Source organism: Egretta garzetta, unplaced genomic scaffold (genome assembly GCF_000687185.1).
Source record: "Egretta garzetta isolate BGI_Z169 unplaced genomic scaffold, ASM68718v1 scaffold163, whole genome shotgun sequence".
NCBI classification, from domain to species: Eukaryota; Metazoa; Chordata; class Aves; order Pelecaniformes; family Ardeidae; genus Egretta; species Egretta garzetta.
In genome coordinates, this window is record NW_009259308.1 from 6431270 (window position 1) to 6457327 (window position 26058).

General features: G+C 41.3%; 1 protein-coding gene across 1 annotated transcript in view; it reads right to left on the bottom strand.

The window, feature by feature from the left end:
* The window catches only part of FGGY (FGGY carbohydrate kinase domain containing), a 327463-nt gene that overhangs the window by 281173 nt on the left and 20232 nt on the right, over nucleotides 1-26058 (bottom strand). The window contains exons 2-5 of the mRNA XM_009636237.2: nucleotides 20601-20736; nucleotides 18793-18914; nucleotides 16589-16710; nucleotides 12219-12287 (exon numbers count right to left, since the gene is read on the bottom strand). The gene's annotated coding sequence lies outside the window, so the exon portion shown is untranslated. The remainder of the gene's footprint in view (nucleotides 1-12218; nucleotides 12288-16588; nucleotides 16711-18792; nucleotides 18915-20600; nucleotides 20737-26058) is intronic.

A 26058-nucleotide genomic window follows, 5' to 3' on the forward strand; every position in this document is an offset into this window, starting at 1 on the left:
AAAGTGTGGTGAGCCTCTGTGGAGTGAGCAAAGCCCAAGCATCAACCCAGTTTGGCACTTCTAAGCGCACAGTGTGAATCCTCTTTCCAGTGCTGAGAATTACAGTCCAATTGTTTCATCCAGGGGCCTTCTGTCAACCCTGATGATTCCCCTGTAACTTGCACACACTCTTCCCTGTAACCCCAGCTGGAGAAGGAGCCCAGCTCACCGTGTAATCCTGGTGGGCTGTATGATAGTGAAAGCACAGCAAAGCAGACCAACTGTGAGTTTAGAAGTATGTGCAAAGCTTCTCTTGAAAACCCAGAAATCAACTGTGTGCAATTACCTTGTCTCAGCTTCCTTATAGCTCTGGCAGATTCTCTGGGTTATTTTAGGTCTTCTGTGAGGGTACAGGATCCAGGCAGATGCAAGGACTTTCTTCTGAACTACACAGCTACTTCAGACCATCTTGCTTTCTATGAATTAGACTGGCCCTTGGGCTAAACCTACTTTCTGTGGAAAGGGTACATTCATTCCTTCTCCCCTCCCACACAGCCTGAGACTTCTTATGTGAGGCTTCCCCCTTTGTTTCTTCAGCAAATCTTTTTACAACCCCTTCACAGTATACATGAACTGTCTTTTACAAACTAAACTGAACCCACTGGATGCAAGTCAGATGGAACATGAAATTCAAAAACCTACACAGGCACAGCTGTATGCCTAATAAGCTAATTATTGACCTAATAAACTCAGGCCCTCAGCAGGGGTTATTGTTTGAAGCCAGAAGCTACTTTATCACGAACACTGAACTTCGCTAACAGAAATAGTTTACACCTGGCTATCTTGACATATGAGCAGACAAAGCTGAAGCCCATCCACAAAAGACCAATAGACCTGCCCTAGGTCACTCCTATCAGGTCTAGAGACTTTCACTCCCTTGTTGACTTTACTAGGTAAGTGCCACCTTTTGTCCAAAACTGCAAGCGCTTTTACGGATTGCCATTAAGATTTAATGACAGACTTTGTTGCTGCAAAGACATCTCATGATACAAAACTTCCATTGCATCAGCTTCCTAATATGATATAAATTTTAGTTAATTTTATGAAAGACCTAAGTTCCCAAAATTATTGGCGCTGCTGCACCTCTAGCTCCATGATTAAGATGACAAGTTCTTAGTGAGAAATAAGGGCTGAGATGAAAGATCTTTGGTGAGCCACAGCATTACCAGAAGCCTTGGGGACTCAGATGTTAGCTTTCTCTCTGCCATGATTTATGACCAATAGAAACCTCTAAATGATTTGCTCATCGGTGAGTGAGCTGTAGTACAGCTCTGTGCACCTTTGCATCAGAGACAGAAGAAGGTGCACTTAATCAGTGCAGAAAGATACAAAGTGGAAGATACAGCTCTGTCCCTTCTCCACATCATCCACTGTGCACACCCACTGTCTCTCAAACTGCAAATAGCAGACATGCTACCAATGTAGAGACATTGCTAGTACTGCTACAGAAAACAGACACAAGCCTTGGAAGAATACTAGGATGGGGATTCATCTCATTATTGGGCTTAAGAAGGATAAATAACAGCAACACTCAACTGCCAGGATCTGTTTCATTTCTGTGTTCTCTGCCTGAGAACGGATGGAAACAGCTCCTGCAGGAGGCTTTGGACTAGACAGAAGGAAGTGAAGGGTCACATTCTTTCCAGAACTGAAAAAGCCTCTAGGAGCCACAGAGCATGCAGAGCAGAGGAGGGACTGCTTGGTTTCAGTGTCTGTATCCGTTATGAGTAAGTCAGTGGTGCCCTGACAAGAAGGCCTGAAGAAACTGGGGTGTGGCAGCTCTTTGGCACAGCAGGAGAAGGCCCAGAAGCCTACACAGAGGCTATCCTCTAGGATAGGCTGGAGTACGAGCCAGGGCAGGAAGTTCCTGTGCCACTGTGGGATGGGCTCCAGCCTCTGCCAGAGCCGTGTGACTCATCGGAGGGGGCGGGGAGACAAGACTTGGCAACCTGGGCTGTCTCACACAGTAGTAGGTTTTGTTCTCCCCAGGATAACCCAAGGCCTATGTGGCATGTGGTCAAACTCTTCAGTAAAGGACTGCAGTCCTTATCACACTCTGGTCATCATCTTAACAGCAATGGGCCATATCAATTCATGTGGCACACAGGGCTTGACGTGCTCTGATTCTCCCCTGCTCCATCTGCCCAGACGATGGTTAGCAGGCTGCAGAGGAGGGATGCTGGTGGGACTGAGAGTCTCCTGCCCTTTTCCCCCCCTGCAGCAGTCAGATCTGTCAGGTCCCAGAAGCTGGCAATATCCGCCTGGGACAGGACGCCACTCCCACACAGCACGGCAAAACCAGGACTGTGATTCACGAGTGGAACCACTTCCCTTGGGACAGCTGTAATGGCTCCCATTTCCTGCTCTCTACCCTACCCAATTTTTAAGGTTCCCATCCTCACCACAAGAATCAAACAGCTTGCACAACAGCTGCTGGTCTGCTGCAGTTTACAGCCCAGCACCTCAAGGTGTTTCTGGTTAGTACCCTTAAAAGCCAGGCTGTACCTCAGCTGTGATGAGAGCCCTAGAAAATGCTACCTTCCTTTTGGTAAACTCCTTTAGTATCACCATATGTTGCTCTTAGAACCCATGAAAAAAACTCACACCCCATGAGTCGTATTAAGCACCCTGACACTATTTTACTACTTTGCCTTTTGCAAGGCAAATGGCATCTAAATTGTACAACCTGGAGAATACACAGAAGACATCTCATGTGCCTGGAGATTACGTATTATATTTGCCCTCCCAGACCAAATGAATCCTGAAGCAGTTATATTTTATAAAGCCTGATCATACATTGCTAAGGTTTTGGCAGGCCAGATCAAATATTCTTAATGAAATCTTTTTTTAAAAGTGGATACTACACATGTGGTCTAGCTCCCATGACACACAGAACACCTGGAACTGTGGCTTGCACTGTCTTGTGTGCAAAGTGGCATACTTGGTTGAGTAACCATGTTTAAAGGGTAACATGGCATCTGCTTACCATTTCACTTCAGTGGGACTGACTGTGTGATTAGAGTTAAGCAGGTGACAGTGCCCAGTGTTATAGCTGTTTCTGAAAAGTGACCATCTCAAAAAGGTTCAAAGTATGGTAGCCCAAAAGGAGATAAAAAATAGAATTAATTGTTTTTACAGATCACTAGATCATAGGATAATTTATGTTGAAAGGGACCTCAGAAGGACATCTAGTTCAACTTCCTGCTCAAAGCAGGGTCTCCTACGAGGTCGGACCAGGTTACTCAGGGCTTTAATTGGTCCATTTGCCTTTAGGATGTCTATTGAAGAGTTCATTTTTTTTAATGTGTTAAAACAGAAGGATGTGCATTTAGTGAAAAAGAAATTGTAACATCCTTATAAATATCAATGAATATGATCCATAGGCTACCAGGAATCTATTAACAATAAATGTTTTCCCAGTACTAACTAACTCCTCTGTTCTGATTTCCAACATACTATGTTAAAGCAACAAGAAGTAAGCTAAGCTGTGACAGTTGATTCTCTAAATTCTCTAAGTGTGATTTTCACAAGTGGCAATGACATTGACAGTTTAAAACACATGAGCTTGTACTGATTACATCAAAATACACTTACTATGAAAGTGTATTTGCTTACTGACCAAATACACTAAAATGTTAGCCTTATATAAACTACCTACAGAGCCCATCCCTGGAAGTAATAAGCTATTTATTAAAGATTCCTTAGATTCTTAGTGACGTTTCCTGATAACAGTCCCATTTAGAAGCACAGATTAGCTTTCATATGCACAGTTTTAACGACATTAGCTTGTTTGAAAGTATGCTCTAACCCGTGTTATCAGAATTGTAGTTGAATTCCTCATATGGTTAAAGGGCAAATTCAGATACCTTTAGTCACCTTCTTCCACAACAAGTCTCACTGAATTAACTGGAGATTGATGATTAGAGAATGAACAAAGGGCTGAGACTGCACACAGGGCTAACATGAGGGTTACCATTAGACAGTGGGACTTCAGACCACCTCTGTGATTGAAAAGGCCCCAGGTTTTCTAAATTTCACCTTCAAAACATTCACAGCTTTTCACTGTTTTATCAGTATGCTTAAAGCAGTGAAAACTTCTGAGGGACAGAGGGTGGTTTGTATTTTCTGAAATGTGATTCTACAATTCAACTTAATTCACATACTGGAAAGAGAACATGTCCTTGATTTCACTATAACTGTGTTCAAACAAAGTAACATAGTTGGAATAGCCTATAAAAAAATACTAACATCACTAAAGCTGACTGAGTAGCTCTGCTACAAATTTGTCCATAAACAAGAACTAGTGAGAGCCCCATGCAGAGATGCTACATTTTGGACTAAGAAAAGCAACACAATCACAGGTTGAGAATGGCACTACTGAGCATGAGATGGGGGTTGTTAATTCAAATTGACTGTAGGTCGGGTGCATTCAAGTACTTTGTGTATATAGAGAACTTTTCTAACAGTCAAAGAAATTCTAAATTTTTCTAAAATTTCCAAAAGACCTTAATAGTTTAGTCTGCTTTATTGACACAGTATGGAAGACAGGACACTCTGCAGCAAAGTTGCTTTTCAACTTTCTAGTTCTTAAAAACTACATGTGAGCACTTTCTGAATTCAGAATAACTACTGTGCTTCTGGCAGTCTTCCTACTATTGTTTCACATGTGTGTCTTCCCAACAACATACATCCTCCAAAGCTCTGGGTCACAAAACGTGACACATGGTGTATGCTAGGACCACTACCAGCAGCCAGCCAAAAATACTAAGGGGAAGGATTTCTTTAGTGAGTGGTATTTCCCATATTCCAACACAACGTTTTCTGACTACCCCCTACCTTGCCTGGCAGAGGCAGGAGCATCCCTTTGCCAACCAGGATTTTGTTAAATGTTCCTCTACTACATTTAGTGTCCAAAACCTATAGCTGTAAATGGTTTTTCCTCCTAAATTATCAAATTCCATAGCTATTGGTCAGACATGCCATCTCTTGCCTCATTGTACCAGAGCTGCTATCACCCTCTTCCTTATTGCCCGACCAATGTTTCTCTCTAATCACCCTCTTCCTTATTGTCTGATCTCTGTTTCTTCCTAAATATCTCCTTTACTACCATTCAAACATGTGAAAACATGTTTTAACATGTTTTACATGACAGACATATTTAAGGAACCAGCAGTATAAAAACAACATTAGAAAATACACAACAGATCTCAGCTAACAATGTGCATTAAATGAGTGCATGGCATTCTTTTTCTTTTTTTTTTTTTAATCTATACCATCAGTACTGTTAACCTCAGCTACTAAATCCACAGGCACACACCTAGCACTAGTACAAAAAGAAAATCAGCTCGAAAACACCTTATAATCTCAGAAAAACAGAAGATGGGGGTGGTATGACAGATTCATAAAGAAAAGCAGTATTTCATCCTTGTAACCGTGGAATCCGGTTTTGTAATAATAATTGTTTGTGCTGCTGACTTCCTTCAACACCTGTGACCCTGCTTGTCACGGCCTCATTGCCTGCTGGAAACTTGGCAAAAGACAAGAGGAGAGATATTAGGGAACCAATGCTACATCCTGAGAGAGGCCCTAAAGTCCAAAGGTTGAACAGAATTGCCAGGAGCAGTCTGATAAACTAAGGAAGTATGTGGCTCTGAAGAGACAAACTGCTGTGCCCGAGTACAATATGTTCAAACTCTGCGAGCTGCACCCCAACGTCTCGCACGCTCGAAAGAGCACACTATCCATGGACTGTTCCCAAATAGCCCCTTGAAAAAGAATTATTTTAAGCCCCTTTCTGAAAGGAGTATGTGACCACTTGGTACACTGCACATGCCAGAATTTCACAGATCTTAAATCTGAAAAACGCTCCTCTGTTTTTTCAAACTAAGCTAGGATGATTTGTTGATTTAATAAAAAGAAAAAATCCCACGTAAAACCCCTTCTGAATTAGCATATTCAAGCCTTTCCAAAATCTGGCTCCAGTAAAGAACTTGTCCTTAAAAATCTATCAGACTGTAACTAAGCTTGTAACTTGGCATGTGAAATAAATAAGCCAATAATCAGATCCTTCAGAAATTTTCAATTAAACCTGTAAAAATCTCTGATAAAATATTCAGCACTTGAAGAGGTTTTATTCAGGAGGAGAGTACAGCAGCTTCGGTTTCACGTTAGGAAGAGCATGGGGCATTAATAACTAAGGGTTTTTTCCCCTTTCCTATCCACCACTCAGTCACAGTAGCACAACTTTTTGTGAAGCCACACTGTAAATCTGAGCAGAAAACTCTTTTCTGGCTTTCAGAACACATCAAACCAAGAACACAGCATGGCCCCCACAAAGAACTGAGCGAGCACAAGCAAAGAGGCAGCGCAGGAATGGCAGCCAGGGGAGGGAGGGAAGAGGACGTGAATTGCTTTGAGCTCGTATTGCTGCTGCGTACCTTCTATTATAAAACCATAACCTAATACGCTTTCAAGACTACAGCTCTGACCTGCTTCACACAGTGCACCTCCTTCCCTATGCGGGACCCTTCAGGGATCTATACTGTTACAGAAATGTGCCCGCGCAGACAGGATTGCAGGCTCAGACACTGCACTCTATTATACTTTTCATTATTCACTGCTTATTCACTAAACAAGAGGATAACCCCAGCAGTGCTCATAAACACAACGGCTTCCTTGAGAAGCAACAGCAAAATCCATAAGTACGGCTCTCCCTGTAAATAAAATGCCTGACTTGAGAGGGCTGTGCTCCCTGGGGAGCTCAGCTGTGGGAAGCAGGAGCAAGGAACTGCCTTTTTAGGACTGTGGCTGAGCAGAGCCGGGAAGCGCCGGGGCAGGAACAGGGCTCCCGCAGCAGTTCGCTGGCCTTATAAGGAGAAAGCCAGGTATTTCCCCAGCCTGGTACTAGCAGCTGCACAGCCAGCGAAGCGAGCTAAGGTGAGGCAGGGCTCCCCAGCCACGGGTTACTGATTACATCAAAATACACTTACTATGAAAGTGTATTTGCTTACTGACCAAATACACTAAAATGTTAGCCTTATATAAACTACCTACAGAGCCCATCCCTGGAAGTAATAAGCTATTTATTAAAGATTCCTTAGATTCTTAGTGACGTTTCCTGATAACAGTCCCATTTAGAAGCACAGATTAGCTTTCATATGCACAGTTTTAACGACATTAGCTTGTTTGAAAGTATGCTCTAACCCGTGTTATCAGAATTGTAGTTGAATTCCTCATATGGTTAAAGGGCAAATTCAGATACCTTTAGTCACCTTCTTCCACAACAAGTCTCACTGAATTAACTGGAGATTGATGATTAGAGAATGAACAAAGGGCTGAGACTGCACACAGGGCTAACATGAGGGTTACCATTAGACAGTGGGACTTCAGACCACCTCTGTGATTGAAAAGGCCCCAGGTTTTCTAAATTTCACCTTCAAAACATTCACAGCTTTTCACTGTTTTATCAGTATGCTTAAAGCAGTGAAAACTTCTGAGGGACAGAGGGTGGTTTGTATTTTCTGAAATGTGATTCTACAATTCAACTTAATTCACATACTGGAAAGAGAACATGTCCTTGATTTCACTATAACTGTGTTCAAACAAAGTAACATAGTTGGAATAGCCTATAAAAAAATACTAACATCACTAAAGCTGACTGAGTAGCTCTGCTACAAATTTGTCCATAAACAAGAACTAGTGAGAGCCCCATGCAGAGATGCTACATTTTGGACTAAGAAAAGCAACACAATCACAGGTTGAGAATGGCACTACTGAGCATGAGATGGGGGTTGTTAATTCAAATTGACTGTAGGTCGGGTGCATTCAAGTACTTTGTGTATATAGAGAACTTTTCTAACAGTCAAAGAAATTCTAAATTTTTCTAAAATTTCCAAAAGACCTTAATAGTTTAGTCTGCTTTATTGACACAGTATGGAAGACAGGACACTCTGCAGCAAAGTTGCTTTTCAACTTTCTAGTTCTTAAAAACTACATGTGAGCACTTTCTGAATTCAGAATAACTACTGTGCTTCTGGCAGTCTTCCTACTATTGTTTCACATGTGTGTCTTCCCAACAACATACATCCTCCAAAGCTCTGGGACACAAAACGTGACACATGGTGTACGCTAGGACCACTACCAGCAGCCAGCCAAAAATACTAAGGGGAAGGATTTCTTTAGTGAGTGGTATTTCCCATATTCCAACACAACGTTTTCTGACTACCCCCTACCTTGCCTGGCAGAGGCAGGAGCATCCCTTTGCCAACCAGGATTTTGTTAAATGTTCCTCTACTACATTTAGTGTCCAAAACCTATAGCTGTAAATGGTTTTTCCTCCTAAATTATCAAATTCCATAGCTATTGGTCAGACATGCCATCTCTTGCCTCATTGTACCAGAGCTCCTATCACCCTCTTCCTTATTGCCCGACCAATGTTTCTCTCTAATCACCCTCTTCCTTATTGTCTGATCTCTGTTTCTTCCTAAATATCTCCTTTACTACCATTCAAACATGTGAAAACATGTTTTAACATGTTTTACATGACAGACATATTTAAGGAACCAGCAGTATAAAAACATTAGAAAATACACAACAGATCTCAGCTAACAATGTGCATTAAATGAGTGCATGGCATTCTTTTTCTTTTTTTTTTTTTAATCTATACCATCAGTACTGTTAACCTCAGCTACTAAATCCACAGGCACACACCTAGCACTAGTACAAAAAGAAAATCAGCTCGAAAACACCTTATAATCTCAGAAAAACAGAAGATGGGGGTGGTATGACAGATTCATAAAGAAAAGCAGTATTTCATCCTTGTAACCGTGGAATCCGGTTTTGTAATAATAATTGTTTGTGCTGCTGACTTCCTTCAACACCTGTGACCCTGCTTGTCACGGCCTCATTGCCTGCTGGAAACTTGGCAAAAGACAAGAGGAGAGATATTAGGGAACCAATGCTACATCCTGAGAGAGGCCCTAAAGTCCAAAGGTTGAACAGAATTGCCAGGAGCAGTCTGATAAACTAAGGAAGTATGTGGCTCTGAAGAGACAAACTGCTGTGCCCGAGTACAATATGTTCAAACTCTGCGAGCTGCACCCCAACGTCTCGCACGCTCGAAAGAGCACACTATCCATGGACTGTTCCCAAATAGCCCCTTGAAAAAGAATTATTTTAAGCCCCTTTCTGAAAGGAGTATGTGACCACTTGGTACACTGCACATGCCAGAATTTCACAGATCTTAAATCTGAAAAACGCTCCTCTGTTTTTTCAAACTAAGCTAGGATGATTTGTTGATTTAATAAAAAGAAAAAATCCCACGTAAAACCCCTTCTGAATTAGCATATTCAAGCCTTTCCAAAATCTGGCTCCAGTAAAGAACTTGTCCTTAAAAATCTATCAGACTGTAACTAAGCTTGTAACTTGGCATGTGAAATAAATAAGCCAATAATCAGATCCTTCAGAAATTTTCAATTAAACCTGTAAAAATCTCTGATAAAATATTCAGCACTTGAAGAGGTTTTATTCAGGAGGAGAGTACAGCAGCTTCGGTTTCACGTTAGGAAGAGCATGGGGCATTAATAACTAAGGGTTTTTTCCCCTTTCCTATCCACCACTCAGTCACAGTAGCACAACTTTTTGTGAAGCCACACTGTAAATCTGAGCAGAAAACTCTTTTCTGGCTTTCAGAACACATCAAACCAAGAACACAGCATGGCCCCCACAAAGAACTGAGCGAGCACAAGCAAAGAGGCAGCGCAGGAATGGCAGCCAGGGGAGGGAGGGAAGAGGACGTGAATTGCTTTGAGCTCGTATTGCTGCTGCGTACCTTCTATTATAAAACCATAACCTAATACGCTTTCAAGACTACAGCTCTGACCTGCTTCACACAGTGCACCTCCTTCCCTATGCGGGACCCTTCAGGGATCTATACTGTTACAGAAATGTGCCCGCGCAGACAGGATTGCAGGCTCAGACACTGCACTCTATTATACTTTTCATTATTCACTGCTTATTCACTAAACAAGAGGATAACCCCAGCAGTGCTCATAAACACAACGGCTTCCTTGAGAAGCAACAGCAAAATCCATAAGTACGGCTCTCCCTGTAAATAAAATGCCTGACTTGAGAGGGCTGTGCTCCCTGGGGAGCTCAGCTGTGGGAAGCAGGAGCAAGGAACTGCCTTTTTAGGACTGTGGCTGAGCAGAGCCGGGAAGCGCCGGGGCAGGAACAGGGCTCCCGCAGCAGTTCGCTGGCCTTATAAGGAGAAAGCCAGGTATTTCCCCAGCCTGGTACTAGCAGCTGCACAGCCAGCGAAGCGAGCTAAGGTGAGGCAGGGCTCCCCAGCCAGGTGTGGCCTGCCACCAGCCGAGGGGACCCTCGGCCATGGCCACACTCCTGCTCGGTACAGACCTACAGCCCTGGTGTCTTCAGCCTCCAAGCATTTCAAATAGGCCTTATTAGGAAGCAGAAAAGCTTAATTAATGGAAAGATTGTTTTCAGATCTGTAAAGCCAGATGGTTTGTGGGTGAACTGTACTTGATTTTAACGTGACATTTTAAGGCATTAAAGGCAACATTTTGGAGCGCAAATCTCTAATGTCAGGCATCTTTTTAGCTACCTACATAAGAGGGCAGGTTTTCAGAGGTGATGAGCGACTGGATTTTCTGAAGACTTTAACAGAAGGGGTAGGACACTCAAAAGCCTCAGACACTCAGCAATTTGTTGAAGGAAGCTTTAGGAACACACATGATTAAGACTTCTCCCCAGTTGCCTAAAAATTAAGGTTGCTTGACAGAAAAGCAAAAGTATTTTAGTCTCATTCAGTTTAAGTTACTTTTCTTTTTATTACCTGTTTTATTTTTCTAGGGAGCAAAACAAACTAAACCACTTCAGGCCAAATCCATCCATATAAGACATGTGTAAGCACCCCTGACCATGAACGGTCCCATACTGTTAACTCTTTTTACATTCCTGACTTTAGTTTTTAGAAGTAAAAAGAGGAGGCTTACTCAGAAAATGGCAAAAAAAAAAAAAAAATGGAGTGTCCTTGAATATTTTTCTTTGGAGAAAATAAAAATCCTTTAGACATGGTTAAAAAAATAATTTACAGTGTAGCATTAAAATGAGACACTACCCATCCAGGAATAATACAGCATCCCAGTTCTGAATATGAAATGGCATATTGAAATTCAAAGAATTACCCATACATTTTGCCATCTTAGTTTCTTGAGGTTACACTTTGATAACTGTCTGCCTTGAGATACTGAATAATATAGGTTTAACTGAAAGCAGCAACTTTTAACCTAGAGGTAGGGGAATAGCTTGATAGTTTTGATCTCTACTACCTTTTAAATTCACAGACAAATGTCTGCTCTACATCACAAACTACTGCCACCATTAGTGCTTTCAGGTAATAATCGCAGCAGGAAGACCAAAACTTTAATTAATCTTGCTGCATCCCACTTGCAACATATTGGCAAGAGAACATGGGGGAAGTACTAATTATCCATGGATAATCACAGGGCATCCGTTTCTAGGATTCCTTAGGAGAGGCCCATCAGGAGAAACAAAGCCACAGACAATATGAAAAATTACATTAAACAACTAAAAAATATCTAGATACATGACAAACTTATTCTGTATGAGCTGGCAGGACTTTCTCCAATTGTTGATTGGGCTGGGATTACATTTCTATAGCTCCAAAGGAGCACTAGGGTAAGACTACTTTCATAAAAGGAATAAAAGTTTTGACAACAGGTTTCATATTGTAAATTTCTCCTCTAAAATAACTTGCTTGCCAAAGCAGTCCAGCTGCCAGAAAGGGAGAAAAGCAGGCAAACTATTCCCTTAAAAGCAATGACTGCTATGCTGCTCAGGTACACGAGGCATTGCTCCAGAACTAGGGAATGCTCATTAGGAGCAATTAAAAAAACTCTGAGGGGATTTTAAAAACAACTTTCAAAAAAAAAAAAAACCAAACCTCATGCATATATAACACATGCATTTGTTTATGCAGCTGTAATGAGTGATGAAATCCATTTATGGGCTGAAGTCACAAGATTCTAAGCAGGTCTTTGTTTAATCTCAGTAAGTCATGACATTTCCCTACTACTTATAATAACGTGATTTGGATCAACATTTTCAAAATTATGCACCTGGTTTTTAACAGGGCTTACCAACTGCAATTCTCATCTGCTGCGCTGGAGACTTAAGTCTAATTCAGAGCCACCGTTTGATTAAGCATCCTAAAGACAGATACAGAAACCTTGTTTTAGTTTAACATATGCCTGTAATTCTTGAATTCAGCATATATTCTGCAATTCTTACTCAAACTGAGACTCTGTGCAACCTGCAAAGAGTGTAAATAAAAATCAATCAGACCATTAGTGGAATGAATACTTACAGCATCAGCCCTTCTATAACCACAAAGTCTATCCAGATGGATGCCCCTAAAAGACTTAGGAAGGTTTGCTACAGACAATGGCTTTCATTCCAGCATGTTGCTGTGACTTAGAAGAATAAAATTAAGATAAATGCAGCTGTTTGCTGCTTACATTAACGCAGCATTAGTGCCCTGAATAACAAAGGTAGGACAGTGTATGCAGGGGAAAAAAGATTCAGAACAAATAACTATTAAGTTACGTATGTTTTGTGTATTTATAAACTGTGCTAGGCTTTAGATGTATTATTATATAGCTTTAACAGTATATGAATCAGTAATCCTGTATATAAATCAAGACCACATTTTTAGCTTTGATATTAAGGAGAAATAAAATAAAAGAAAAAAAGGTATTTGCCACTGCTGCTCTTGCTATTACACTTCTATTAGCTTTGCAAACAGACCTGATGCTTTGTGAGGATCAGATCAAAACTAAATTAATCTAGGTCCACAGTCAATATAGAGAGTGACTTTTTCATATTTCATTTAAGAAGGGAAAAAAGATTAGACTCCTGATCTGAACTAAAAGTCAACCTACCTAATGCACAACAGCAGGACATCCCAGACATTGATAAAATTCTCTTAGCCTTTAAGGTCCAAAGGGAAGTGTTGCTGTCTACACCCATTGTCCATTCTGTTTCTCATGTTTGGCTCATTCATCTACTGCTCTCCAGAGTCCCAAATGAGCCAGGAGAACAGGTGGGTTTTACAGCATGTCACCAAATCAAGATGGCAAAAGGATATAAGAAAATGCAAGGATCTTTCACCTACAACATTTTGTTCCAAGCAACCTTTGTACTTCATACTTTTGTGTATAAACAAGACAATTTCTTCAGAAGCTTGGGCCCGAACTTGGGAAGGCTCTGAAAAGGCCGAAGCCAAATATGCGTAACCAGCAAAGTCAATGTATCACCTAACCGACATAGAGTATGTCCCTATACCTTGCATTTTTTATGATCATTTTTGTTGATGTGGGAAAATAACACACAATATTACCAGTGTCTTTTCCAACATGAAAACAAGTCCTAAAATGATCATCAACGTGGGGCAGCCAGGGAAGCACCGGAACTCCTGACATTCAAAGTGGCACTTTTTCTGCCATTTTTGGATACTTGCACCTCTCAGATGTGTTTTTATGTTACACACAAGTACTACGTGTAATTGGGAAGACAGACAACATTCTCAGTAGGACAGTATAAACGCTTTGTTGCCTTCCGTTTTCTTAGGATGGCTGCATCACCCAAGTAAAAATGTCACACAATGTATACAAGCCATATCAAACAAGAATCTGTAACATTCTTAATGCCACCTCAATTTATATATGCTAGATATATTCATGGTAAAATAAACTCAGATGCAATCTTCCTACGTAAATTCTAAGTCTATAGGGATTATACTTTATATTCCTGCATTTCCAAAGTCCTGTTCAGTTATTTTCCTTCAGCTTTTTGGGATCTACTATACCAGTGTGCCAGAAAGAAAACAACTTAACTACTAAAGTCAGAGTAACAACTGAAAAACACACATCAGTAGAAAACATTATTTAATATGCTAGTTCACATGAACTAAACCCAGCTGAAAAGCTCTGAAAAGGCACATTAAAAAAAAACAAACTAGGAGAACATTAAGTAAACAGTTCCTTTACTGGATTTGCTATAACCAACTAAAACCTTTCTTCCCCTTTCCACATTAAAGGAGAGCCCTAAAACCACATTTTGCATATTTTATTAGTTCAAACCTCTCCAAACATGGTTCCCAGGGCAGATCAAGTCTAACAAATTTTTAAACATGAATCTAACATTGTTCTAAAACAACAGTATTAGAATCTGGTGGAGTGTGAACAACAGGACTATCAATTATTGTCTACTCTTACTCCCAGACCCAGAATGGAATTCTAAACAATTTTTAGCGCCTAAGATTCACAACTTATTGAACCTGAACTTGTGCACCAGCTTTAGAAATCAATGTTACCCATCTCACATCTCTGACTGCTTTCATCAGAGAGAAGAATTGCACGTTTGGAGAAAGAAAAACATTTTTGTGACTGTTTTAAAAATCATAGTTGAAAGTTTCTTGAAAGGTCAAAAAGCTAGGAGTTATCCTGCTAGATACAGATTGGCAGGCAGAGGGTAGGCAAGGTGGTGAGGGGTGTATGGGAAGTATATACTTTCAGATTGATAGCACCACTACGCATATGGTACAATTATATCTTATCTACCCAGCCCTGCAACCAAAATAAACCACATCGAAGTCTTGGAGTCTGATTCTGTTGTCTTTAAGTACACACCCCTTAGGGTGTCGACCCAGGACACACCACACATCTTTTACTTCATGTAAGACAAAATCAAAACAAATATAATCAGTATTTTTCCTTTTAGGACTCTCACTGAGACTCTTTGATGTGTTTTCCCTAATTGTTTTCTCTTTTTAATCATCACACTCAGGGGTTTCTCTGAGCTTATAATGGTCTAGTTTTTATGTAACCTCTTCCACGCGGGCACCTTCCCAAGCTCCCAACACAGCAACTGCTGTAACAGTACGCAGCAACTCTACACCAAAGAATACCTTGTCCAAATGAAACCAAAAGGGAAATTTAGATGAGTACATTCTGCTTAGGTTGGAATTTTGGCTCAGACACAGGAGTTAACACTCCTGGTCTTGCAAAAAGAAGCTCTAATGGAGATACTGAAAATGAAAGTATCTCTTCTACTTTAAAGCTGAAAATCTGGCCACTTCTGTAACATGTTTTTCTGCTCTGGGAAATTTTACTTATCTATACCCATTCATGAAGGGGAAATCCTTGATCCTACAAGTTAGCTGTGGGTTTGCCATTCACTTGACTAGACCCGAGACTCCACCAGTATGATTTAGTACCTATGGCATAAAACCGGTCAATTTTCTAATTTCTGTATGGCTGCTTGCCAATTTTTCTTTGTCTTAGGAGCAATTATTCACATTTACATTTTATCTTGATTCTCTTTAGCAATATCCCTATTTACGTAGAGAATCCTTAAACAGATTACCACATTCTTTTCAGTGTGTAGTATACTCTTGGTGTACTACAAATCTAAAATTTTCCAGATCCACTATTAATTAAATGCCTAAACAAAATAGGCACTACACAAAACTTGCATAACTGGAACACCTATAAAATGCCCTGTAAAAAGCTGCCCTACTTCTAAACTGGTAGTAGATTCATGAGGTTCTAGAGCTAATTTCCATTTACTAGCTAAGACTTACTGATACCGCTGACACTCATTTCTGTTGTTCTCTGCCATGCCTTGTCAAGACACTGCACATGGAGGAAGCGGGAGCTAAGACAAGAACTGGAAACATTTCCTTCATGTGGGAAGGTGCCCTGCTAAGAAACTACTTATTGAACCTGACAGCAAGCGTATAAACAACATTAGAGGGAGTGCTCACACATGTACTCCCAATAAAGGGGAGGACAAGGCGGTGAAAGTCAGAGCTATTACAAGACAAATACAAATTAAAGACGCTGTTTTCAATCTCTAGGATACTAAAATATTTTTGAGAGCTCCCAGTGTTTGGGGGAGGAGGGAGGGAGCGAAGGGGGTAGGGGGAACGGTAAACTCTACTGAGACTCTTCTCATGGTTTGTATCACCTTCTGTGGGAAAATCATTCTAGAAAAAAGCAACAGAGGATTTTGAAACTAACAGAAAAGCGCTTGCTAAAAGGTAGCTTGCTCTTTGTAAAACTTCCCATGAGGCCTGAAAAAGCACCCTGGGCATGCACTTTACCAGACAGCTTTGCATATGAAATGCTGTTTGTTTCAAAAACAGTTGTATATTTTTACCAGGGGGGTTATTCCTGTCAATTGTCCCCTGATTACTGATTTGTGAGAAAGAGAGAGAAAAAAGAAAGTCTGAGCTACCACAAAGATATAAGCATAACTAGTAAAGTTCATGGGATTTTCAACATTCTCCCTCTTTACCCTCAAACTTTAACCCTTGAGTGAATGCTGCCATACATATTTCCTTTGTTTGGCTGTCTGGTGGGCCACCTGGAAAGCATCAGCACTCTAAGAAGAAAACTGCTATTGTTTATTCAGAATTTCCTTAAAACAAAATCTTGCTGTCCATTACCATTTCCCAGAAAGGTATATTGTTCTATCACCACCCATATCAAATTCAAGTGCAGAGACATGTTTACGGTACGTGCAGCAGCTCAGATAGATAGGCTGGGCTGTTGCAATCCTGTTGCAATCCTGCGCAGAAAACAGAATGTTAACACTGGCATGCTGCTCCCACGCCCTCCCCTTTTCAGGCTTTACATTAACTCAGTGACACCCTGCTAGGCACAAGGTTTATTTACACAACACAAAGTCTTGAGACAAGCCTTTGTTCAACTGCAACGTTGACAGGCTTATGAAGCACTACCAGCTATAGTAAAGGTGTATTAAGAATCAACTGAGGACCACGTATGAATGAAAAGTTTTGAAACTCGCTTGATTGAGTTTCCAGCTGCAGCACAATTCTCTTTCAGCCAGAAGCTGTTGGGACAAATGAGCGAAGCTCCCAGCTTTCAGAGACCAGTGAATTGCACTAACACAGTGGTTCCATGAGGACTTTAATCTGAGATATGCTGGTGACACCCTGAAAAGCAGCAAATGCCTCTTTCCCCAGCCATTCAGGTTTTTTGCTGGGATAGATTTGAACGGGATGTATTTCCCAACACACTTCACCTCATGGCTGTGTCAGCTCAAGGGAGGGGACAGCGTGGGAGCAGGAAGAGGGCAGGACTGCCTCTTTTGTCAGCAGTGCTGGCCGAAAGCACTTGGGGAACTAAGGACATCATAAATTGTGCTGATTTACATCTACTAAAAAGCGCTCCTTAGTTTTCCTTAAAAATGATTGCTATACATATAGCATTTTAAAACTTAACTTATGCGTAAAAACAGGCAAGAAAGCTTGGGTGCAGATTTATTGGGTGGAAGTGTCCAAGGGGGCTGTAAGCTTCACCTCCCCAGGGCTAGCAATACCCACTCCTGCGAGGAGGGAGTGGCTGCTGCACTCACCCACTTTCCCAAGGGGTGTATAATGCAGAAAAGTTCCTGTGTTTCATGGGATTACCTTCCTACTAAGTATCAAGGTTTTTTCTTCAAAGAAACTATCTGTGTGATTCTGGAGAGGTGCTGATCACTGTGCCTCAGCTTCTCCCTTCTGGGAAGCTGACATGTAATACTTCCTCCTACACAGCACTTTTGACATTAACAACTCCAAATCATTGTCAGAGCCTCTCACAGCAGAGACTCTAAATGGAAAGAAAAAAAAAACCAAAAAAAACAAACCAAACCAAAAACCCTCCAAAAAAAGCAGACCCATAGCAAATGGAAGATATCTGGTCAAAAGGTCAGAGAGTGACCAGAGAGTGTGGCATAAATCTAGGTGCCAGTATATGCTCTACATGTCCTGGGTCAGATTCAAACACATTACAAGGCTGATGAACCAATAAAAATGCCAATGGTTGATATCCTAAAAGCAAATGGGGCCAGTAACAAACATTTCATACTAATAAGTTAATCCTAGATCTTCTTACAGATGAAATTCCATTCCTTTTCTGTACCTTTTTCCTTAATGCATTTTTTAAAAGAAAAACAGTTCATACCACTTGTACAGCATTTATTCCCCATAGATCTGCATGGTCTACTAGAACTTCAGTCTCGTTATGCCCATTTTACAGGCAGGAAAACCAAGCCACAGACATGCAAAAAGTGATTAAGGGTCATTCAGTAGGGAGGCAAAAACCGGGGAAGACTGAAGTTCTACTCCATTTGAGTTTATTCTGCTCTCCTGTTTTTCCCTACTGGTATAGATAAAATAAGATTACTTCTCATTAAACTCATGAGGTTACATTAAAGAGGTGAACAGATTTTTGCTTCACTTTGTAAATTCTCTTGGTTGTCTTGAAGGGATATATATTCCCCACCATTGCTGCTACAGGGTTAGGTAAATACTTTGCAGACCAATAACGTAAATGTAAAATACACCTCTGTTCTTATTAATATTTATGTAATCATCTAGGGCTGAAATTGGCTATCATTGAATTGACCTCAGATCTTTGACATAAATGCCTATTTGAAGCACCTGGCAATACACTGTAAGCATCCACACCCAGAACTGCTTTGTCTGGGCTTGCAGATTTGCCAGCCACACACCTTTTCCTATACTGACTGTAAGGAACGCAATAACTGGAAAACATCAGCACAAAACATGCTTATATAGAACAAGGCTACTTTGCACCATTAGCTCTTACAACACGCCTGCTTAACCTCTCTCACAGGACTTACCTGAGTCCATAGCCCATTCTTAGCTGAACAGAAGCCTCTGCAAATATTCGCACACTGCAGCTGGTACCCAGATCTCTAAATACCATACAGCCACTTTTGAAATGTCTTCCTAGTTGTGCTCCCTAAAAAAAAAAAAAAAAATTAAAAAAAAAATCTGAATTTCAATTAGCAGCCATTGCAGCCCTTAGGCCTTTGCTTTATTATTGTCCTTTTATCCTAAAGATTTTCCTTGATCTCATGAACTTGTTTCTAATATATTCAAATGTTATGGCTTTTTATATGTTTCATATGTTCTCAACAGACTGTGTAAACAGTCCTGTAAGCTGACCAACGTGTCTGCCAAATGCACTGTCGGCTGTTCATGCAGTACTTCCTCTAGCAGACATGTGAACAGTGCTCCTGAACCCACTGTAAATAACAAGCTCTCAGGTAGGAATCAATACTGATTCTGGACTAAATTTTCCATCTCTGCTTCCTTCTGAAACAAGCGTTGGCAACTGCATAGAATTTTTACCGAAGAAAAGAGGAAAGAACAGCAACTTGGAAGGTTTTGAGTATCCTGGTTCTTTTCCTGTGGAAGTTCTAAGGAACTGCTGTGGACAAGACCAGGACATTCCCATCCTGTGAGGGGACAGGGCTGCCCAGACCAGTGGGGAGCAGCTACACAATTGCTGTGTCAGCTGTGATCAGAGATTAGGTTGTTTATTATTATTAATCAGATGGGACTGAGGAAGAGTAGCAGTTTAGTAGCATCTTCTCCCAAACTGAAGTCTTCAACTCTGCCTGTGCTTTCAGGTAGTGCCCTACCCAGGCCGTGCCCTTTCCCTCCTACAATGCCTTCCTTGGCTATTTGGCAACCCTAACTGCTCCCACACCATGACTCCAACACAAATGACTGTCATCCAGAGTGAATGTTTCCATCTGAATTATATGAGCAGGCACTCTGTAAACTTCCCCACAGGCTCCGCCACTATAATCCCTGGGAAGGAGCAACCTGCAGGACTTACTTTCACTGTTCAATGCTTTCTCTGTTTATTGCTGCTACAGTCAGAAACATTACTTGAACTCAGACAGGTGTCCTTACATCTGTCAACCACCAGCCACTGGTGACATTCAGTAACAGAAACTCACTGTCCATGTCCAAGCCTGAATCCACAGCACAGAAAAGGAAAGCTTGATTGCTCACTGGAAATCCCTAAGCTCCATGGCGCTTTACACTAGGCATTTTTGGTCTCACGCAGACTCGCTTCCTTTCTTTCTCCTGTTGCAAGCACTGCTTTATCCCAGGTTGCCAGAAGCCTACTGTTCCAACAGCTGCTAAGACAGAGTGAGGTGTCAACATTGACAGGATGCCAGATTGTTTATTAATTAAAAATCCCAGCATTTTGTATCCATTCTGAGACGTTCTTAATCAAAACAGAGATATTTTACCAAGGGCTCTGAATGGTTAAAACCAGTTATTTTGCAGCCTTCAGTCACAACTGGCAACCATAAATCAATGCATTGTTGCCGCTACTTACTTTAAAACATGCTTATTGAAACATTGAAATGCCAGAAAGCTAACTTCAGTTCTCCACAGTGAAACCGAGCCTCAGTAATATCTGAACAAATGCACACTTCCAGCAGGATCTTTGTCCCCAAACACAGTAAATATCTTTTCAAAGGTGTTCATCTGTCTCCCCACCACTCAGCATTAGTACGCTTCTATCTGTATGGTAAATTTTTTCATGCTGCCAGCTCACAATGCTGAGCGCAGCCTTCTGTTTCCCATATGCCACATGTCCTCCAGTGCCTCCTCTACTGCTTACCTTCACTCTTCGGGCTCCCACTGCGAATCAACTGCTATTCTGCCAGCCTGGTTTGCATGTAGAGGATTTTTCCAACTGTAAGCTCCACAGGACAGGAACTTTGCCCAATTCTCTATTTCTCGGAGCACCAGCTATGCTACGGTATAGAAATAATGAACATAGAGACATTAATGGTGTGACATTTAGATTTGTGACACTCTAAAAAGCATGGGGAACAAGACCCCAGGGTTTTTTTCAGACTCATCTCTAGACAATTAATTAACTTCTATTTGGCCAGGTTTTTTGATTGAAAATTATACAATACAGACAGGTGTTTGAATAAAAAAATATATAGGTGATTATTTATTTGAAAACATATTTCAGAGCACTTGCAGTGACCACTGAAATCCTCTATAAAGCTAGCTGGGAATGGGAAAAAAATAATAGTGAGAAATCTAGTATAATTAGCTATTGGGTAAAGAGGAGATCATCCTATCTACTTTAGAGACAATCGTGTCAAATATTTCATTCATATATTGCTGCACATGAACATCCTGGGTTTGAATTGCTCAGACAGCGTTCTTAAGAAAATGGAAAATGTTTTTAGTGGTTCATCCCTTACTTCGGCAGTCCTTCTCTGTGTTTACAGTCAGTGTACTGTCCTGCCCCAGAGGTAACCCAACAGGTCTTGCAAAGTCTCCTAACTTTGCCCCACCTCCATCATTCACAATCTTGTCTCTCTAACCTACTCATTTTCCTCCATTCCACAAACTAGTAGTTTCAAAGACATTCAGAGATTAATTAAAATGATTGGTGGGATGAGTAGGTGAGGGGGACAGGCTAAAGGGCTTGACAAGAAGAAAGATGAAAAGGACTAAATGCATATAGCTTGGTTATGCGATGACTAATTGAGGGTGGAGGAGATGGACATGATATTCATTTACAAGTGCCTATAGTTCTGAGGAGCATTTTTCATGTGAAAACTGAAGACTCCAAGACTAGCTTTTGGTCTTGTTGTACAGATCTGGTTCCAGGGTCCTTTACTTCAAGCTGTGAGTCCCACTCTTCCCCTGGCCTATGCATTCCCACCCCTCCCTTGTATCCTCAAACACTTTTTTTTTTTTAATTTCAGCTCAGCTTTCAGCCAGATTCAGTTCCTGGATCTCCACCTGGCCACATGAGCCCTACTGGGGGCAAAGAGCAAAAGGAGAGGCCATGGAAGCTGAGGGTGGATGAGGCATCACCTCTCTGCCACACCTATGCTGCAGTGCAGACTGAGGTGGACTTGAACTGACTATGGAAACACACCTTGAGGAACCAGGGAGGAATTGGGAGCAGGAGCACCTATGAATTATTTTACTTCCATTTAGCCTAAGGAAACTCTGTTCCTTGTACCTCTCACTCCCAGCTTCTTTCACTACACTCTGATGTAGCAGACAAAAGAAAGAGATTTGCTCCTTCTGACTCTTCAGACTCTTGCCTCCCTCAGTTGGGAAACCTGCTCTATAGTGACTCCTTAAGCAAGTGAAAAGCAGTATGAGAAAATCCAGTAATTCCCACTCTTTACTCACTTCATGCAGAAGTAAAGCAGGCTATCACACCTGAAAGCATGGAGTAAAAAAAAAAAAAAAAAAACAAACCAAAAAAAAAACCAGACATAAAACCTGACTAATAGGAAAATCAAAATTGACCTATACCCAATGAGTGTTAAAGAAGGATGTGAAGATGGAAGGTATAGGTCAAGAGCAGAAGGTAGAAGGAACCGCTGCAAGGCAGCTACGGCCATCAGGACGACAGAAAGGTGGAGGGCAACGTGCACCTGCCATGGAAAGAACGCCAACCTTATTTTTAAGATTACAATGAACAAAAAGATAAGAAGTACTTATCTTTGAATCATCAAGTGTGATGAGAGCACCGAGAGCGTGCATTATTCTACTACCTCTTTTTCTAGAGACAAACTATACATTCTACCAAGTAGAAACTACGTACAGACTATCCCCCCCAGAAACAAGGAATAAAAAAAAAAAAAAAAAAACAAACCAAAAAAAACCCACCAGAAAAAAAATCTATATAATAAAAATAATTTTCTCTGTATTTAAAAATACTGTGGAAACATCTCTGATGAGGGCAAAAAGTAAGACAGTGTAATATATTTAAGTTTAAAGAAATACTCTATGGAAACAAGCATTTTCTTTTTGTGAGTACTGTTTCCAATATAGAAGAGCAGAAACCATCATTTCATTTTTTTTTTTTTCCAAATGGTCTAGAAATAAGCCAAAAGCATTTGTGATACAAGAGTGAAACAGAACAACAAACCCATTTGTTCCTGGACACCAAATATAATTTAGACAGATGTGGTATGTGTTTAGAAATTTTAATTTGTCCCTGAAAAGCCATTTAATTATTCAGATTATCTGGTTGCCTCAGTCAGTCTTCTATTGATTGATTAGAGAACTTCATAAATCAAAATCTGCATTACTGCTGCTCAAAGCATCTGCCTCTCACAGCAACGGAGATAGATAGTTCATTTCCAATCCCTACCCACAAGTTAGTGTATTGAGACATGTAAATGGCTATGGTTTATAAATGGGTCAGTAAGTGCTCCTTCATACTACTGAAGGAGTATTTACTTAAGGACATCAGGAAAAGGGGGAAAAAAGCCCTAAAGTAGTAGCTGTTTAATAAATCGGGGCATAGTCACCAAAATTCCCAGCTCCTTGGCTAATGGCCACGAAGGATCACTGTCTCTCTATTGACGGGGCCCACTTCTGATCTGCGGCACTCCCTCCATAAGCAGCCGCTCGCCAGTCAGTCCCGAATTAGGTAGAAAATCCCCTCGGAGCAGCAAAGAGCATTTGTCTTTGATTTCAGAGCTCTCCTGCTATGCACAACCTTTATGACCAGCTTGACTGTCTATTGCTAGCCTCAACCAAATAACCTCTAAGTGAGCTGCAATTAACATAATGAGTGGACTGACGGGTGTCCCTCATAGCTACAGGCCTCAGTAGCAACACGTCTCTGGCAAACTGGAATGTCTAGTCCTGAAACTCCACCTCTGTAAAAGGAAGGAAGCAGAAAGCTAAAATGGGTGGGGGACTGAAAAAAAAAAAAAAAAAAAAAAAAAAAAAAATCCATTAAATTACTTTAAGTTAATATCTCCAGCCCGATCCAACACTCACTGAAGCTAATGAAAAACTTGCATTGATATCGGTGGGGCTAAAAGGAACAGATTATAAAGGCAGAGTTTTTTAGGTTATACAAACATGTATTAAATAGTGGTTAAAGCTACACCAACCATTTTTCTTATAGTCTGAACTTGGCTTTCTAGGGCAAAAGAAATAGGCAGAAAAAGCCCCTAAAAGATGTAACAAAACAGCAAAACTCTAGCAAATTAAATATGACAACAAATAATCAGAACAAAGTTAATTAGGATTATTTGTTTTTACAGAAAACTGACTAAAGCAAATTATTTGCATGGCTTCCTATACAACAGAAACCAGAAAAAAAAACTTTTTAGCTTAATTTTAAAATAATTCTTATTTTACAAAACCTCTGCACAGCAAACTACTTAAAATTCACGTTTTACATTTCTCCAAAATTTCTTCCTTGCACAGACAAGCCCTTTATAAATATGAAAACTGCATGCTGACACAACAGAGACTGATCGTTTATGGACTATCTCGGGGGAGTTTTAACGCAGCAGGGACTGCCACATCAGGTCCGACTAGATACCCTATCTCTGACAGGAGCCAAGAGCAGATACCTGGAGAGACACACAAAACCAGGACACACAACACAGCAGTTCTGCCTCAGGATGCTCTTCCAGGCACAAGCCATTTGCAGGTTTGGGATTTCCAGATCCAGAGATGCACTGCGTTAGATAGCCCTTAAGTGATTTCTCTTCTGTGAATTCATCTAATCACTTTAAAACCCCTCAGTCCACACAGCACTCTTGCCAAGGAGTTCCACAGCTTAGCTACAATTCTGTGAAGACATTTCTCTCATTTGTTCTGAACCTGCCAATTTCATTTGATGCCCCCCGGTTCATGTGCCAGAAGAGTCAGTCACTGGCCTCTATTTATCTTGTATGTAAAGATTAAAAAAAAAAAAAAAATTAACTGCTTCTAGCATTCACTGCATTAATGAATTGCATAGATTTTCTTAAGTGTCTGCAGTAACTTACTGCTGCTTGGCACAACTACTTGCAGCTGAAGCCACAGCAGCAGTTGAGTAGCTTGAGCTACCTGCAGCACAGACAGATGCTGCTTACGCAAAGGTTGTGCGTATACTGCTGTGTATATGGCACACAGTGAGCCCCCCGTTCCCAGCCAAAACTTTGTATTTTGTGCCACAAACCGTTCACACAAACATACAAAGAAGTGCATATATAATCTGCGTAATTCCACTGAGTATATAAAGTAACACCAGTGCCCACCGTGTGGTCAAATGAATATAGTGGCTGAAGTCAGGTGGGAACACTGAGGGGAAAATGGGGAAGAAAGGAAAAAAAACCAACAACTTGAAACAGGGGAGCTAGACCTTCACTTTTCTTTCACAGCTGCTTGTGTTCCTGTTTGCTTCATTGTTGCTTCCTATACAGTAACTGGCAATTATGTCATTACATCTAGGAAAAAATAGCACCGGAGAATTTGAAAGTGTATTTTCAAACCTAGACATAAGTTTGTCAGCTTCACATATCGTAACACTAACTTCTTCACTGACATAAAAAGCTGGACCACCCTACCTACAACAGCAGGTAACAGCTTTGTGCCACAAGCATGAGGAGCACTTGTTGCACCACTGGCAGCACGATACAACAGTACACCCCTTCAGTCCCTACCCCGTATTGTCACCGCCTGTCCTCAAAGCTGTCCCACTGTATTACAGAGGTAGCTGCCCACCACCATTCACAAATTCACACACCTCCCAGAGAGAAGGCTGTGTAGGGGGGGGGGGCAAGCCAAGAAAAATTAATCCAGGGAGTAGGGCACACCTGTTTATTAGAGAGATGCACTATACCGATGAGCACCATGTTCAGCATAGCACAGTTATGGCGAACTAGGCATCACCCATCTGTTGCTCTGAAGTGAACATCCCAGCACAGACTTTCCTCCTCAGCGAGGATCCTTCAACTCCAGCCTTTATTTTCCTTCCCGACTAATTTGTACTTCCGCAGCAAAGCTAGGGCGCTCTTTCCGAAACTAGGCCATCGCTGCCCCCTCCCCTTGGAGGACGAGATGAGAGAAACCCATGTGGAACCAGGCTTTCTCCTGTCAGGTTTTATTTCGCCCCTCTTGTTAGCCTGGCACGTTTCCGAGACCGGAAATCGCCATCCCCGGCCACTGCAATGGCGAGGCCGTGCCCTTGCGCACACCCCCGCAGTGATCGGGCGGTATCGGACGAAACCCACAGCACCCAAGCGCCGCGGCCCCCGGCGGGGAGGCCACCAGGGCCCGGAGGCCCTCGGCCCCGCAGGAGG